Below are 16,001 nucleotides of genomic sequence, written 5' to 3' on the forward strand. Positions count from 1 at the left end.
TGAATTGTCCTCATCTTCACCCTTCTTACTTGATCTGTGGCAAACAGGGAGGAGTGTTCACAAATAAAGTTACACATCCACTAGGTCATAGAATTTCTAGTCAGGACACACTGGTATAAGGGTGTAGAATGTGACATGATGATATCATGACTTCTGTTTTTGTCTAAATGGTTTAAAAGGGAAGGATGTGCTGTATCCTACACACAGTCCCTTTTCCCTTTCCATGTTGGCCATTCACACAGCTGCAGGGATGCGCTGCGATCACTGCAGTTCCCGGCGCTGACGAAGGTCCAGACAGCAGATGGTAAGTAGCGCAGGGGTGGGATGTGGAAAATATGTGCAACAGAGATGTGGGGGGTCAGAGGGAAGAGAACGTGGGCACAGGGGACCATTTAACCGAGTATCCGGTGGGGGAAGATGGCAGCCTACAGCTCAGAGGAGACTTGGAGTGGCAGGATTACCATATGATAACGCCCCCTGCTCCAAGTCTCCTCATTGGCTGGGATGACTAGGTCACGCCCCTGCCTGGTACTAATTGTTAAGATGACTACATATATATTAGTTGTAACCAATGAACAGCCTTCCATTGAAGTCTGTGAGTCATCATGCATGCTTTCAGAATACAGCATCGTCTGAGCCCTATATAATTGTGAAATGGCAAGGGGTTATCGGCTGATGAATTGTCTCTGGCTCCATTCCTGTAGGGCTGAATATTTTCCAGTGTAACAAAAATATGGACAAGCTTAGCATGCACCTTGCACAAGCTCACCTATTCCTGGAGACCAATTTATTCAATGTAGCCTTTGCGTGTTACAACCAGAACACAATGTAGGGTGCTGCAGGGGTTTATCAGTAGGATCAAGAAATGTTATCACGATCTGTGCTGTGTGGTAACATTGTGAGGGGGAATACTCAAGGATGCTATGGTCAGTTAAGGCATGTAACAAATATGGCCCCCCAATCCAAGATCAATTGAGGCTAAATGAGGAGCCAGGCATCCATTCTATATGGAGGAATCTGGCAAGTATATTTGTTTACCCTAGGCCTATGACCAGTAGCTGTGTGCAGTAGAAATTCAGAACTGTTTTGGTTATAAAATCTATACAGGGAATACATAGTCAATGACATGGAATATGCCTGAATGTATGGCTTCTCAGGGTGTTCTCTATTTGTGAGTAGTACTAAAAGCATCCCAGTGAGATAGGAAGGAGGATCTTTTGACAGGGTATGCTTAGGGGGCCGCGAGAGGTAGACGACTTTTACCATCTCAAATGTGGTGCTCCTTGTTAGACTGATTGCTGGCACAGAGTGTCTGTACTTATTTCAGTGTCTCAGGTTCTAGACTGGCACAGTGGGCCTCATTAAGAGGTTTGCCGGTAATCCGCTAGTAATTCTGGCGGGATACCCTGAAACTGCCCTCCCATTACCGGTGCTTGATATCCAGGTATTTCTGGGATATTTAAGGTATCATCAATGGCAGGAAAGTCCTCTGGGTCTCTATGGAGGGGATTGCCTCAATTAACGGCAATTGCCAGTGTGGGCTTGATTTACCTGAAGCTCTGGACTGGAGGTAAATCAGTGCCCCCACAGATAAACTTGTGTTTTGCCTGTGTGAGAAAAGTGCCAGTGCCGGAATTACTGGCACTTTTACCAGCATTGTTCCTGCACTGGCAAAATTGTAATGACACATAATGACTCAAAAATGGATTCATCCTGCAGTTTCCTCTTTCGTTTGCAATGGGAAAACCCACACACCAGTAGGATCCAGCAATGGCTTTGCCATGATTGGGAGAACAGGGAGCTTTCTCTTTTAGATCCTCAGATCTATAAACCAAGTACTTCAGCAGCCGGCAAGATAATTTGATTTTGCTAGCTGTTTTTAAGTATTGAACTATTATCTAATGGTACAAGCTGAATTTGAGACACCTGTGGCAACTTGTAGATGCAGGAAGGGGCTCCATCTCACGTTATTATTGGAGTTTTTGCAATAACGCCTGAACAGCGGGCTCCCTAAAAGGGGAATGGGAGATGCTTCTGCCATGTTGAGACGGAATCTAAAAAACGAGTCCTTTCAACTACTATCCGATTACCAAAAAATCAAAATGTGGTTTTGGTTCTTATTATATTTGTTGGCTATTTTTGAACTTGAACTCTGAATGATCATTTTATTTGGGTTTACAAGTTACTTTTTCATAATTACTCTTTTAATTGCTTATTATTAACAATCTTTTTGTAGACTGGTACAGATGTAGTCAAATGTATGATAAGGGATGATGGCAGAGGAACATAGCAACAGATTATGGAATGAGGAATTTGAAATGAAAATAGGAAGGGACTGTGTATATTTTGTAAGCTTTAAAGTAGTACACATTTTCATGGAATGGTTGTATTGAGTAATGTGACCCCTTTCAGCTTTTACGCAACCTTTACATTAGCCGGATCCAAATGCTCACTTAAATTTGCATGTAAGCACATGTAATACATCTATACACTAATGTACCATAGGCATATGGTGCTCATCATGTGTTGATAATGACATTTGTCTACTGAATAGTGCATGTATTTCTTTTGTAGTTTTTAATCCAGGTGAACTAATCCATCACGTTTCACTACATTTCTTCAGTAATATGACCCAAAAAAAGGTACAAAACAAGCTGGAAAATGCACGAAAGTTGCACCTTTCAAGAAAGCAAGCAATGTAGCAGGCTTAAATCCAATCAATCCGATTCTCCAGCAGCTGTTTACTGCAGCAGTCATCATCGGGGGCACCTGGTTCAGTGACTGTGCCGCTGAGGTGCCATATGAATTGTATTGTGGGGGGAGTATGGAGCCTCTGCTTACTGGCACTGCAGTCCAGGCGCAATCACAGTCACAGTTACAGTCACAGTAGGAAGAGGAAACACTGAACCAGAAAGTTCCAGCTGCATTTGCAGGCAAAGCTATTTCTTCAGCTGAAGGTGGTAATGGTACTGAAGTAAGGGAAAGGCCAAGGCTGCCATTCCTTTTCATCGCCCCTCTCGCGGGATGGTGCCTGCGACCCTCTGTGGACCAGTGCAGGCCCTGGCAATTTAGTGACCATGATAACAGTGCTGCTCTTAGCCCTGAACATGTGAGTGCAACAGAAGCGCACTACGGACCAGTGTCTGTAATATGGATCAGTGCCTTCTTTGCTAAAGAAAAAAGAAATTGAGCCAGAGTAGGGCAAGTAGTACAAATATGACTGGAAGCATATTAGCAGTAGACAGACAGGTGTTTCTATGTCCTCTTTCTGAACCACCACCAAAATAAGAAGCTATGTCACTAAATTTGCCACTTTAAAAAATCCCATGTCAACAAGCTAGGATGTTTCATCATTGACAAGAAAAAGAACCACAAGGCAGTCTGAACACTCCGCAAACAAATCGGTGTTTCAGGGGAGGCCGTGAACAGATTATAAGGCCGTGATGACGGTGCAAGAGTTGCCAGATCAATTTTGATTGAGACAGGAGCAGGGCTTCAATCCCCATGGCCACAGAGCCCTCCTCTGTCACAGAGCTGGTCCCCATGCTTGCTCATGATCATCGCTTAGTGTGCCAGGAACCTCCAAAGACAGTGCACAGTTACAACCTCTTAAACAAGTATGGAGACTAGTTTCAGAAAATCTACAAGTAACCCTGACACTATTATTGGGTGCATACGTGGGAGCATGGCCAAGGTATTGACTGTTATACTCTTGACCTATTCTTTAGTGGACACTGAAGGATTCCAGGAATGTGTTGAATCTGTAGGTATGAAGAGTCAGGGTAGGCTCACAATCTGCTTTTGTGTAGGGATTTTGATGTAATCTTGGTGAGTTAAATGAGCTTTGAATATTCTTTGAAGGAAGTTGCTAATTGTGCTTATTTTTTTATGTTTCTTGTTCCCTGTTTGATCCCTTGTCTGTTTCTGTCTGTGTGTGCCTCGCATTCGGGTGACCCAATGTTGAGGGTTTTGGGAGCCTCCTCGATGAGCAAGCAAATGCCACGTGCACAGACCATGCTAGTGGAGCACCCTCTTCTAGCAGTGATAGCAGTATCAAGCGATTGCCAGATCATCTCCACCCTATTTCCAGACCCTGATGCCCCCCTGACTCTCAGAAAGCACCACTTGCGTTCTGGCATATAGTCTCACTCAGTGCCACTATCACTGGGCAGGCCACGGCTTTACCGCCACCAGCAGCATGGCCTCCTGTTCCTGGAGTACTAACTGTGCTGCTTCTTAGGCGGGGGAGAGACGGAATCATAAGGCATGCAGGCACATACTGTGTCTATTTCTGCACATTTCCACGAGGAGCTGGATCACAGGGCAAGGGAGGATGCTGTATTGAGACACATCTCTCCCACCAACAAACTCCATACCCAAACTTAAAGGAGCCCTAATAAACGCTACATCTCTAGTCGCCCATGCCATAGAAATATCCAAAGTCATCTCTACTGAAGACTACGACTTCCTAGCCATAACAGAAACATGGCTGCATGAGGCATCAGGCCCAGCACTATCCCTAGCTGTTCCTGACAACTACACTATCCTTAGAACGGATAGATGTGGATCTCGAGGTGGCGGACTAGCCATCATCGCCAAAACTAAGCTTGGTATGAGACTTACTCTTTCACCAATCATTGAATCTTGTGAGATAATGTACACTAAGACTCCCACAGCTAATTCTCAAACTCTTAACCTCCACTTGACATATAGACCTCCTGGTCCCATCAAGACTTTCATAGAAGACCTATCTACCATCCTTTCAGAAAATCTCAAGGACACCACCCAATAAATATTACTTGGTGACCTTAACATTGGCTTCAATGATATCAATGACCCACAAGCCATAGCAGCTTCCAATATTCTGACTGAACTGGGCTACACCCAAAGAGTGTTTGAGCCTACACATATCAAAGGGAGAACCCTAGATTGGATTGCTGACCATAACTGTAACATCTCCACCCTCACTATCTCACCCCAAATATGGACAGATCACCATCTAATCTCATTCTCATTGGACACTACAACTCCTAAACTGCAAAAACCTTGTGCACCACCTGCACTTACCAGAAACAAAAAAAATATGACACTAGGCAAACTACTCCCCGGTATCATGCCCACTTTGAACGCTCTACCTAACAACCTAAACCCCAACGAATTAGTGGAAGAATTTAATAATATGAACAAATCCCTTGATGATATCGCTCCACTTAAGCTTAGAAACAGTAAACCACAGAGCCACCTGAATAACTAGTTCACCCTTCTCCTAAAAAATCTTAGATTAGAAAAAAGGAAATGGGAAAATACGTGGAAAACTTACCCCACTCCGGTAAATAAACTGAAATTAATTAACATTTCATCTCAATATAAAAAAGAAATCATCTCAGCTAAACAAGAGACCTACAACAACAGAATTACACAAGCTAATTCAAGCACAAAAGAATTGTTCTCCATACTCAGAGAACTGGAAAATCCCATAACGCCTCAAGATAACTGTCTTAAAGATAAAACATGGTGCTCTGAAATCCAGCATGCAAGCATGCATTATCCAATAAAGTCCTAAACCTCCAAAAGAAAATAGAACTAAAACGAGAGACCTTAGCATCTGCCACATTACCCTCTACTAAGACGCTTTCCAACCCTAAACCAACCACCCAATCCACTTCTCCAAAGTCTCTATACTAGAGGTGGAGAAACTAATACTTGGTCTAAAACCATCCAATTGCAAAGGAGACCTTTGCCCAGCACAACTCATCAAAGATGCTGCACGAGACTAGCACCGTTCATCACAAAGTTGATTAATGCCTCCTTTACCACGGGTAACATCCCGAGCAACCTGAAAGAGTCCTGGGTGCTCCCACTCCTTAAAAAGGCAAATTTAGACCCGGCTATTCCCACTAATTATAGACCGATTACTACCGTACCGTTCCTATTGAAGATTCTGGACAAGGTGGCATATATCCAAATCCAGAACTTCCTGGAACAAAACCAACTACTAGGCTCCTGTCAATCCGGTTTTCGTCCACTACATGGCACAGAAACTGCATTGATTGATCTAAAAGCCTAAATGGATAAAGTACGAGATTCTGGAAAACCAGCACTTCTCCTCCTATTAGATTTTTCTGCCGCATTTGACTTAGTAGATCATAAATTCCTGTGTAACCACTTAAATACAGCAGCACACTTCTCCACTGAGGGTATAGTGTTGATCCAATCATTCCTTAGCGACCGCACCATGAGGGTCTTCTCACCTACTGCAGCTGCAGACCCCATCCCCATCACCTGCGGTGTGCCACAGGGATCTTATGCCGGAACGATGATAAAACCGAGCTACTTGTCCTAGGTACTGCTTTCCTCATTAATAAACTAAATACAAACTACTCCTCCTTCATCATCGATGAGAACTGTATACAAGTAGCCAACGAAGTAAAAAGGTTAAGTATTTACCTTGACTCCACCTTATCATTCTCCAAACAAGTAAATTCCCTAGCCTCATCAACAGATTACACATGTAAACCAAACAGAGCAGGAAAACAATTTGTATCTCAGCACAGTTGTCTAACATTAGCCAGAGCCCTAATCATCTCCAAACTAGACTACTGTAACGCATTGTACATAGGAGCTACTAAATCCACCATTAACAAAATTCAGATACAGCAAAACAATGCCCTCCGAGCAGCATTGAACATTCCCAAGAGAGAACACATCTCAGAAACAAGAAGGAAACATAAATGGCTTTCCACCCAAGAGAAAATCAGACTCAAAACCGCATCCCTCACATACAAATCACTTTATAATAAAGCCCCACAATACTTAAAGGACAGATTCACCAGAACACACTCCACCAGACAAACAAGACTAGCCAACACCAATCGCATCCTAGATTTAATTTCGCCACCATAGGCGGAGCTAGCTTCCCAGTCAAAGCTGCTCAATTGTGGAATGAACTACCTATCACTACGAGGCTAGAACAATCTTTTACCAAATTCAGGCAAAATGTGATCAACTGGTTGATGAGAACAAATGTTAAATGAATGCATGAATTTGTTCCCACCTGCCTGTTACCTGCCACATGTATTACTCACCTGTAACCTATGACCATTGTAACCTGTAACCATGCTCTAAGCTGTACATCTTCTTACCTTCTGCGCCCTTATACTCCAGGGTCCGGTGCGCATAATAAATACTAAACAAACACAAAAACATGCTCCAGCGCCACTCTGAATTATTTCAGGTGACTGGGAAAGGTTAAAAAAGGGGAGATGTAGTGATTCCCAAAAAAATCTGGTGTGGCCCCACTGGTAGATATAGCCAAATAAACAGAGGGAGAACCAGTGGTTTGAAATGAGCCTTATGAAGCTAAACTTCATAGATTCACTGTAACTGGCTTCTCCAAGCAAGGAGACATGAACCATTGAAGTTTACAGAATGCTAAATGCAGAGGGAAAATAAACTGTGAGGAGCTCAGTCAAATGTTTTACCTTCAGGACAAGAACCGGACCACTTGTGTGAAGCCAAATCAGCAAGCGCTGCTAACTGTGAACCCACTGAGCACAGTGTAATGCCAAAGTAGCATGTCTTTTCCCATTGGTAAACACATGATTTATAGGTTTTGTATTGACTGTTAGAGAATGGTAACATAGACTAATTCATTGCCAATAAACAAAGAGAGGTAATAATGGGCCTACATTTCAAATGAAGCAAACAAACCAATCCCGGCATGTACAATTCACTCCACGATGGAAGAACAAGACCAGAACTAGTTTAGGTAGCCAGTCACCAGTCCAGTCCTATAAAAGAAGGTGGGAAAGCCCATTGATGGAAGACAACAAGAAGGAAGCAGACAGGCTTTTGCTAACTCCCTAAATTCACAGGGAACCACCACGTGATGAGAGGTAAAACAATTAGACTGCTGGTGAGGGTACGCTAGTGTCTTGGACAGAGAGAGGTGAGATGATTCCTTAAGAAACATGAGAAGAATTGCCTCTGGAAGGAGGGTGTGAATATCATCTACCTGAAAAATATTCATTACTGTTAAAAAGGTGTATGGAATGAAGCTAAGTTCTTTTGGAGACCTGAGATAAACTTGAGAGAAACCAAGATTGTGGTGAGACCTGGGTAAAAACTGAAGAGAGTATATGGTTGTTTGGAGACCTTGGAGAAAGCTGAGAGAAATTAAGTTTCTGGTCAGACCAAAGAAAAACTGAGCGGAACCAAGGTCATAAAGAGACCTTGGCTAAAGCTGATAGGAATGAAGGTTTTGTTGTGATCTGAGACAAACTTTGGAAAAACTAAGGCGTTGATGAGACCTCAAAGAATATTGAGAGTAACCAATGCCAGGCTAAGAGCTGAAAGAGACAAGTGAAATAAGGTTTTGGCGAGAACGGAAATGAAGCTGAGATAATCAAAGATTGCGGAAAGGCCTAAGAGGAACCTGAGAGCTTGGAGGTCATTACAATACTTAAATTATAAGAGAATCTAAGGTTGTGGAACACCTGGGAGAAAGCAAGGTTTCTCAATTGAAACCAGAGGATGAGGCTTAGGAAGAGAACCCTGGAAGGCAGATGTGATTGTTGGCCTCTAGAAGCTGTGCGGATTTAAAGAGACCTGAGACAAGTGTAAGAGAATCCAAGTTCATATAGCGACCTAGCAACGTAGATGCGCTCAAGGATCATGAGGCCGCGTGGGTGCCTGACAAATTTCTGTTGCACATGATCCTGCAGAAGGCACAGCCATGAGTAACTCAAGGAGAGGACTGCCCAGTATATCAGTAAATCATTTGATATATGTTTGATTTATGTAAACTACTGTAGGTGGAGAACTTGTATGTGTCATCTTTGAGTTAGCCTAGAGGAAAAAGTCTCATACAGCATAGGTTTGGAACTTTCTGGAGGTTACAAGTTTTGACTTAGGTTGTTAGACTACAACATCTCTGGATGGACAGAGCCTTATATGAATAGGTTTAAGCTATTTATGATGAAAAACCTCTGGTCACTCTTAAGTGCTGTGTGCACCGTGCAAACCATATTTTCAGTTTCCCATCTTTGACACTAATTCATTAAGAAGTTCCCTATTATACCTTTGTAAAAAAATCCTCTAGTACCTATGTGTGGGTATCCAATGTAAACCTGAGCTTGCAAACTTCTATAAACATGCAATTTAGATCTTTCCAATTCTCCATGGTCATCATTTCTCAGCAAAGCCACAAAGAGCAGTTCTTCGTCCAAGGGAGGTCCATTTTTGGTGGCCCTTTATGTTGATTTCTCAGGTTTCTTTAATGTCGATGTAGTATAATCTCACATCAATAACCTATTATTTCACCTTTCCTTAGGGAGCACCAAAACTATATTACCAGCAAGATTTTGCGCCCTCCCTGTGTAGGTACTTGTGTAGGTACTTGTCAGACTAAATGTATTATTACCCACCAGCCAAGGGTTGACCTGCTGAACTTGAGCTGACAGATTCGATCTTTGACTCTTTCCTTCAGATACAAGTTCTTATCAGAAAACAGGCTTTAGCTCCTAACAGACTAGCTACCAAGCTTTACTCAGATTGTGAAATAGCTCCCAGAAAGCCATGTAACATAATTTCCACATTGGATGACATGGGTCATTGACCGAGATACATCTCCCAGGAAGCCATGGTTCCTTGCGTTCTGCTTTTCTCCTTCCACGCCCACATCGAAAGTTAATATTCACCTCACACATAGGCACATGAGAGAAACCTCATGTACTAATAACTTGGGTGGTTATTGACAAAACATGCCAGTTGTGCGTGTTAGGTACGGTTATGGTTTCCCAACCTTAGGTTTCACAAGCCTGGTCCATTCCATAACAAAGTGAATGAGTAACAGTCTTTGTTAATGCAGTTGTGTGATTCAATAAGAATAGAAACAAATAGAAACATTATGACCATCATTTTAGAAGAGATTTGCCAATGAAAGGAAACAAGGTCTGGCATATTTCGAATGAGCTGAACCACATATGCCAGATCTCTAAAAACAGAAATTGCAAAATGGCTTTTGTGCCCACGGGATATCTCACACCTCTGCTCACCAGAGCTAAGGGAGTTCTGCCTCTCCCTTTACGTCATCTCTCCCTCCCCTTTCACATTGCTGCACAAAAGACTGGGAATCGCCCCCTGTACAAAGTGTTCTCGTAGTCCCATATATGTATCTCTGCGTGAGTACTGTTGGGGTAGACATTTTAGGTCCCAAAGCGGGAATGAGGTTCACACTATGTAAATTGTCCTAGGCCTTGGCGCGGCTGTGTTAGATGCAATGTTGCAACTTGATATGTGTTCAATGTAGTTAAAAGAATTGAAATGAGTGTTACTTTGTGTTTCAGTTAGATACATTTTAGGGTTGCAGTAGGCAGCAACATGAGTAACAGTAGCGTAGCATGGATAAAATGTATTGTGCAATGTGAAATTCGTAGCGCTGAGAAGTATGTAGTGGAAGCTTTAAGCATGCAATAGAGGCGTGCATTGAAAGTGAAACTAACAGGTGGAAACTCGACAATGTTTTAGATTTCAGACAACATTTAGGGCACTGGGAAATATGGGTTCATTGTTGGTACGTGGAGACATCACAGAGTTTTAGTAGGCTGAAAAAGTCCCTGGATTTGCAGGAATGGGTTTTTGCCTGGTTTGGAGAGCTGGATGACGGAGGCCATGTAAGTGGTTAGGAAGCAATCCGCATATGGGCAGTTGTGATAACATTGCAGCGGGCTGAAGGCGAGAATGCTATTTTCTTTTTGTATTGATTTAATATGGTTCAAACAAACTGTTTAAATGCATATAAAACATCATTACTTCCCAACAACCTTTGCAAAGTCAGAATGAATCCCTCAAAATAACAGCTATTTCTCCCCAGTGTGGCAACTTTCCTTTATTTAACCATTTTCAAATATTTTCTCCAAAAGTGTAATCGCTGCAAGAGTTAGACTCACATCCATCCCACCTACTATGCTCTCCCACCATTCCTACGCAGATAACAAAGGCCTTTTATCAATCGAGCTACCCAAGAAAAGGGTTCTCAAATGCCTCAAGGCTGGGCACCCAATCAAACGGGAGGTTTCACAGGCTTGCATTGTCTTACAAAATCTACACCATAGGGTATCAAGCGGATGTTTCTTCCAGAGGTACAGAATTTCGCCCCTCGGTAGTATGTTTAGCCTAAATTTCAGAAACATATCCGGATACCGCTTTGATGGGAATTGCTTTAAATATTCAGGCATTTCATTTGGGGCTCGCCTTTCAATGATGTTCAAGAGGCATATTTCACTTGCAGATTTCTCTGTTTGTGTGTGGATCCATTCATGATCATTTCATTTTCTTTTTAACAATTAGGGATTCATTTTCAAAATATCCGTTGTTACCCCTACATCTTTTATCCAGAATAGGCGCTTTTCCTACCAAATATCAAACAGCTCTTCTCTTATTCCACTATTTCAAAGGGTGGAGAGTGATCCTCTAATATGCATTTCCTTAGCAAAGATACTGATTTCCATAGTACTATGGACTGCATGGACTGCAGTCCCAGTTCAAATCTGATATTGCTAATTGGTACTCCTTTTTGTATGCAAAGAACCTTTTTCCAGAAGAGTCCTTACAGAACTAGTCATGTTTTCCACCACAGATTTAGTGAGGCTTCTGCTCCATATGTCGGTACGGACATCGGTCCTCATTATAACCTTGGAGGTAGCCATGCCTGTAAAACAGGGACGGCGGCCGCCGGAGTTGCATTTATTCCAGCACCCGCGAATGGGCAACTAGCGGGTCATGCCGAGTTTGGCGGACCCGGTAATTGTCCAATCGCGGTTGCCGGTAATAAGGGATTGCCCATCCCCATTTGGCCCCATAGGGCTGAATGGGAATGGGGAGCTCGGATGCACCAGCACTGATCATAACGGTGCCGGTGCATCCACAAGTTGTGCCTTTGGTGCCGCTCTGCCCGCCAGGCCAGACCTGGCGGGCTGACAGGCATCCGCGAGCACAGCTCAGACTATGGCGCTGCGGTAGCTTACTGGCACCGTTGTACCGTTCCGCCATGGTTATAATGAGGCCCATTACCTTCTGTTTGTAGAATACAATTGCTTGCATCAGTGTATATTTTCCACATTTGTTGACAGTCACTTTAGCTTGGGCCGCAAGATTTCGAGTTTTAATACGCAAGATTTAGAGCCATTCTTTCTCATTTGTACTACAATTGAAAACGATGCACAGATAAACTATGGATTTGACTTCATTCAATTTGTGGCCCCTAATATACCAGCTACACAAGCCTTTAGCTCTTGTAGATTTTTCCTCTTTAGCCCCTGGTTCCAATACACAGGTTTTTTTTAGTGTTTATCCTCAGATTATTAACAGCAGTGTATTCTACAAAGGCATTCCGCCTTCTTTGCAGTGCAATTCCTGATCTATGATGACGATATCATCGGCCTAAAGAATCCATGCAATGTGTTCATTAGCTATTTTTGGGGGAAATCCTGCAACAAGATTCTGAGATTCTGGAAGGTCCGATAGATGTAGGTTAAACAAAATGGATGCAAGCAGACCACCTTGCTTTAGCCCTCTATATGTTGGTATTTTTGCTGTAACATCACCTCGATTGTTTAATCTGATCTGAATGGTTGTGCCAGAATATAACATTACAATAACCTCTTTTAATTCTTTTAATGTGTGCCACACTTTGTTCCTATTTACACTATCGAACGTTTCCTGTAATGTTGTACAAACTCCTTTGGTGAACCCTGTGTGACGTGGATCAATGCGCCTATTTTCCTTTGCCCGTGTAGTTAGTTTACGTAGTAAAATGGAGCTGAATATTTTGCTCACGACATCAGATAGGGCAATTGGTCGATAACGTTTTGGATTCTCACGTTCACATTTTTTGAATATTGGGACTAGGATTACATTAGTCCAAGAAGATGTAATTCTTATTTGTAGTATGATTCTTTGGAATAACAACATTATAAATTTGGCCCAGAGTTCCAGGGCTTCTTTCAAGATGCAGTTGGTTAACTCATCCGGGCCTGTTGCTCGTGATGGATTTAATTTACCAATCAATATCCTGATGTCTTCTATGTCCCAATTTAATTCCCATTGATTCGATGTTGGGTTTGCTATCCATTGGAACCTTTGAATGATCTTTGCATACAACTTATAATAATGAGCTATCCACTTCTCTTCAGATAAATTCGAGGTAAGTAGGCTTGCTTGAAACCTACCATTTGTTATTTAACAATTCCCACAGGTGTCTAGTTTTCTGCTTCGTGATAGCTCTCATTATAGTTTCAGCATCTTGCTTGGCCCTAGCAGATCTAGTAGCTATGCGCCAATTCTTATACTTTTGTCTTCTTGCTTTTAGAATGGTTGTCATATTTGGCTACCGTTTCAGACTACTGGCCCTTATGTCCGACCGCAGATTTTTGTTAGCTTCCATTATTAAGGTGTTATATAAGTGGACATGTTCAAACACTGGCTTTTCACACTTCTTTGTAATTTCCTGTAATGGATTCAATATCCTTCACTTTCATTCCCAGTCTATTGCGCCGTGGCATGACTTTGATGTTATTACACATTAGTTGAAGCTCCTTGTCGTGAGGTCCAACCATGTCAGTTCCAGTAAGTTATGATAACTTGTTGGCTTCTTTCTGACACAAAACTGAGATATTACTTCAGTAAGTTATTTGAGACAAATCTATAATCCAGGTTCCCTTTTACTTTACCATTCGACCATGTAGATTGACCAGGTATATCTCCTTTTTCTGGACATTGAGTAGATGTAGGTTTCTGAATTAAATGGCTTGCATCCATTCACATGCCTTTTTTTGCTAATAGGTGTGTAGGTAGGACATTTCCTTCAGTGCCAAGTAGCTTTGTGTTTAAATATCCACATATTATTACTGAGGGTTTCTGATATTGGATTATAACATCATCTAGTTCCTTCATGACCACTGGAAGATACATCTCAAAGTTTCACGTCCGTTTAGCTTTACATTTGATTTCATCCCCAATATCATGGAACAACATAATTTGAGAGGCATGCATCTTTCTCAAATGAATTTATATTTTTAGAATGCGGTTGTCATAGCAGACTTTTATAAAGCCCGGAGATAGTATTTGACAATGAAGGGGGAGCATACAAACTATTAGATGCAGAAGAAATCTGCTCAGTTTAGACATGAAGGTGGGGCACCTTTGAGAAGGTACCCAAGACAATGAAGGCGTACTCACCCGGTATTTGAGCTTGGTTGAAGAATGTGCAAATATGGAAAGGGAAGCATGTCGGAGAGGGATCTGAAATCTACTGAGGCCCAACATGGATTATTTCTTTTCTAATGTGGGAAACATGGACAGGGTAGGAAACACCAGAAAATGGTTGCATCCCTCTATCAACTTGTTAGAAATATTTTGAAGGGTCTTGACCAGCATATTAGAATCTGGATATCACTAAGTTTATTTCTCAAAAAAACAAACTGTATATTACTAGCCTTAAACAAACAATACCCCAGTGGGGCAAAAAGAGCACTTGGAGTGAAAATATGCCTACGACCTATTATACCCTTATGGGTGGCGACTCATTGGCACCAACCAAATATGCCTATAATCGCTGGATTAAACTAATGAAGGCACCTGTAAGGCGGGTGCCTACTTTGAAAAGCACATATTCTCAGAAGCATAGCACCCAACATAGCACTGATGATACTTGTGCATCATCAGTGGATGTTGCCATAAAGCACAGCTAGTGAGTGTGTGTTCCATTCACATAGTGTATGAAGAAGACGCACTTCATGAACAATGTATGTGTTCTGAGTTTGAGCATAAATGAACATCACCATAGTTTTATTGGGTTCCTGTGCATAATTTAGACACTGTACTATTTTTGTGACACTGTTTCCCTCGCTAACATGCAGAATATGAAAGTGGAGGCTGATGGCTTGAATGCCAGGAATGAACGCTACGATATGTGGCTACATGAAGATATACCCATGTACTAGAATTTAACCAGTTTTTGCAGAGTCCATGTTGACTTCCCGCCTGGGCCACTGTCCAAGTGAAATTGCAGTCAATCTACAAGAGGCAGAGCTCCAAGTTGTCCAATTAATGGCAGCCCGCAGTAGAGCATCCTGGATGATCACTTTCTAGCTGATTCAACACCATTGACACCGCTCACTGCAACAACAATGCACATTGACATGCACATTAAAATACAATCATCTGAAATGAACTAATACAAACCCATGACTCAATTTCCAAATATTCTAACAATCAGGTTTTTCTGCACTCAGGTGTTGTTATCCTTAGGAAAGTGACATGACTGATGCAAGGTTGCAATTTAGATCTCGGGCCAATCATTATATTAGACACCTGCTCCCTTCTAAAAACAAAATATAAATACATGTTCTTATTGCAGTCTAAACTTGTTTACCATATGATTCTTCCTCCAGGGGCCTAAAGTAACATGGGATGATTGTATGCCATCAAAGCAAGATGTGAGTTGTTGATCTTGGCACCTTGATGTAAAGTCTATGTATAGGATGACTACGAAGGATATCATTATAATATGACATATGCTATCATCGTTTTCCATTTCTCTATAAATGCTGGGCATGGGCAGCCCCTTACACACTCATTCCTCACCTCTCTACTTCACATTGGATTAGACACTGTATCTGCTGGTGGACAATAGGCGTCCATTCTCCAAGAGCTGAGTGGACAATGCAGGTGGGCCTGGACTAAATGTATTTTATCAGCAAGTTACTTTTACTTTATATCATGTATGTTTAAGTCTGTGCTAAGCAAGCCACCACATGACACTTTTTGGCATGCTGACCTTTAGGTCAATTTTGGGTATTCTTTTTATTTTGTGGGCTATACTAGGAGCAGTTTCAGGAAGCTTGGTCCTCTTTGGAGTGCAGCTCTGTTAAATTGCGGTTTGAATGGGCCAGTTTTGCAAGAAGTCTTGGCTGGTCTGGTGGAGAACAGTGCGTTCATGT

The sequence above is a fragment of the Ambystoma mexicanum genome, chromosome 6p, assembly GCF_040938575.1.
Source record: "Ambystoma mexicanum isolate Mex_15411 chromosome 6p, UKY_AmexF1_1, whole genome shotgun sequence".
Classification (NCBI taxonomy): Eukaryota; Metazoa; Chordata; class Amphibia; order Caudata; family Ambystomatidae; genus Ambystoma; species Ambystoma mexicanum.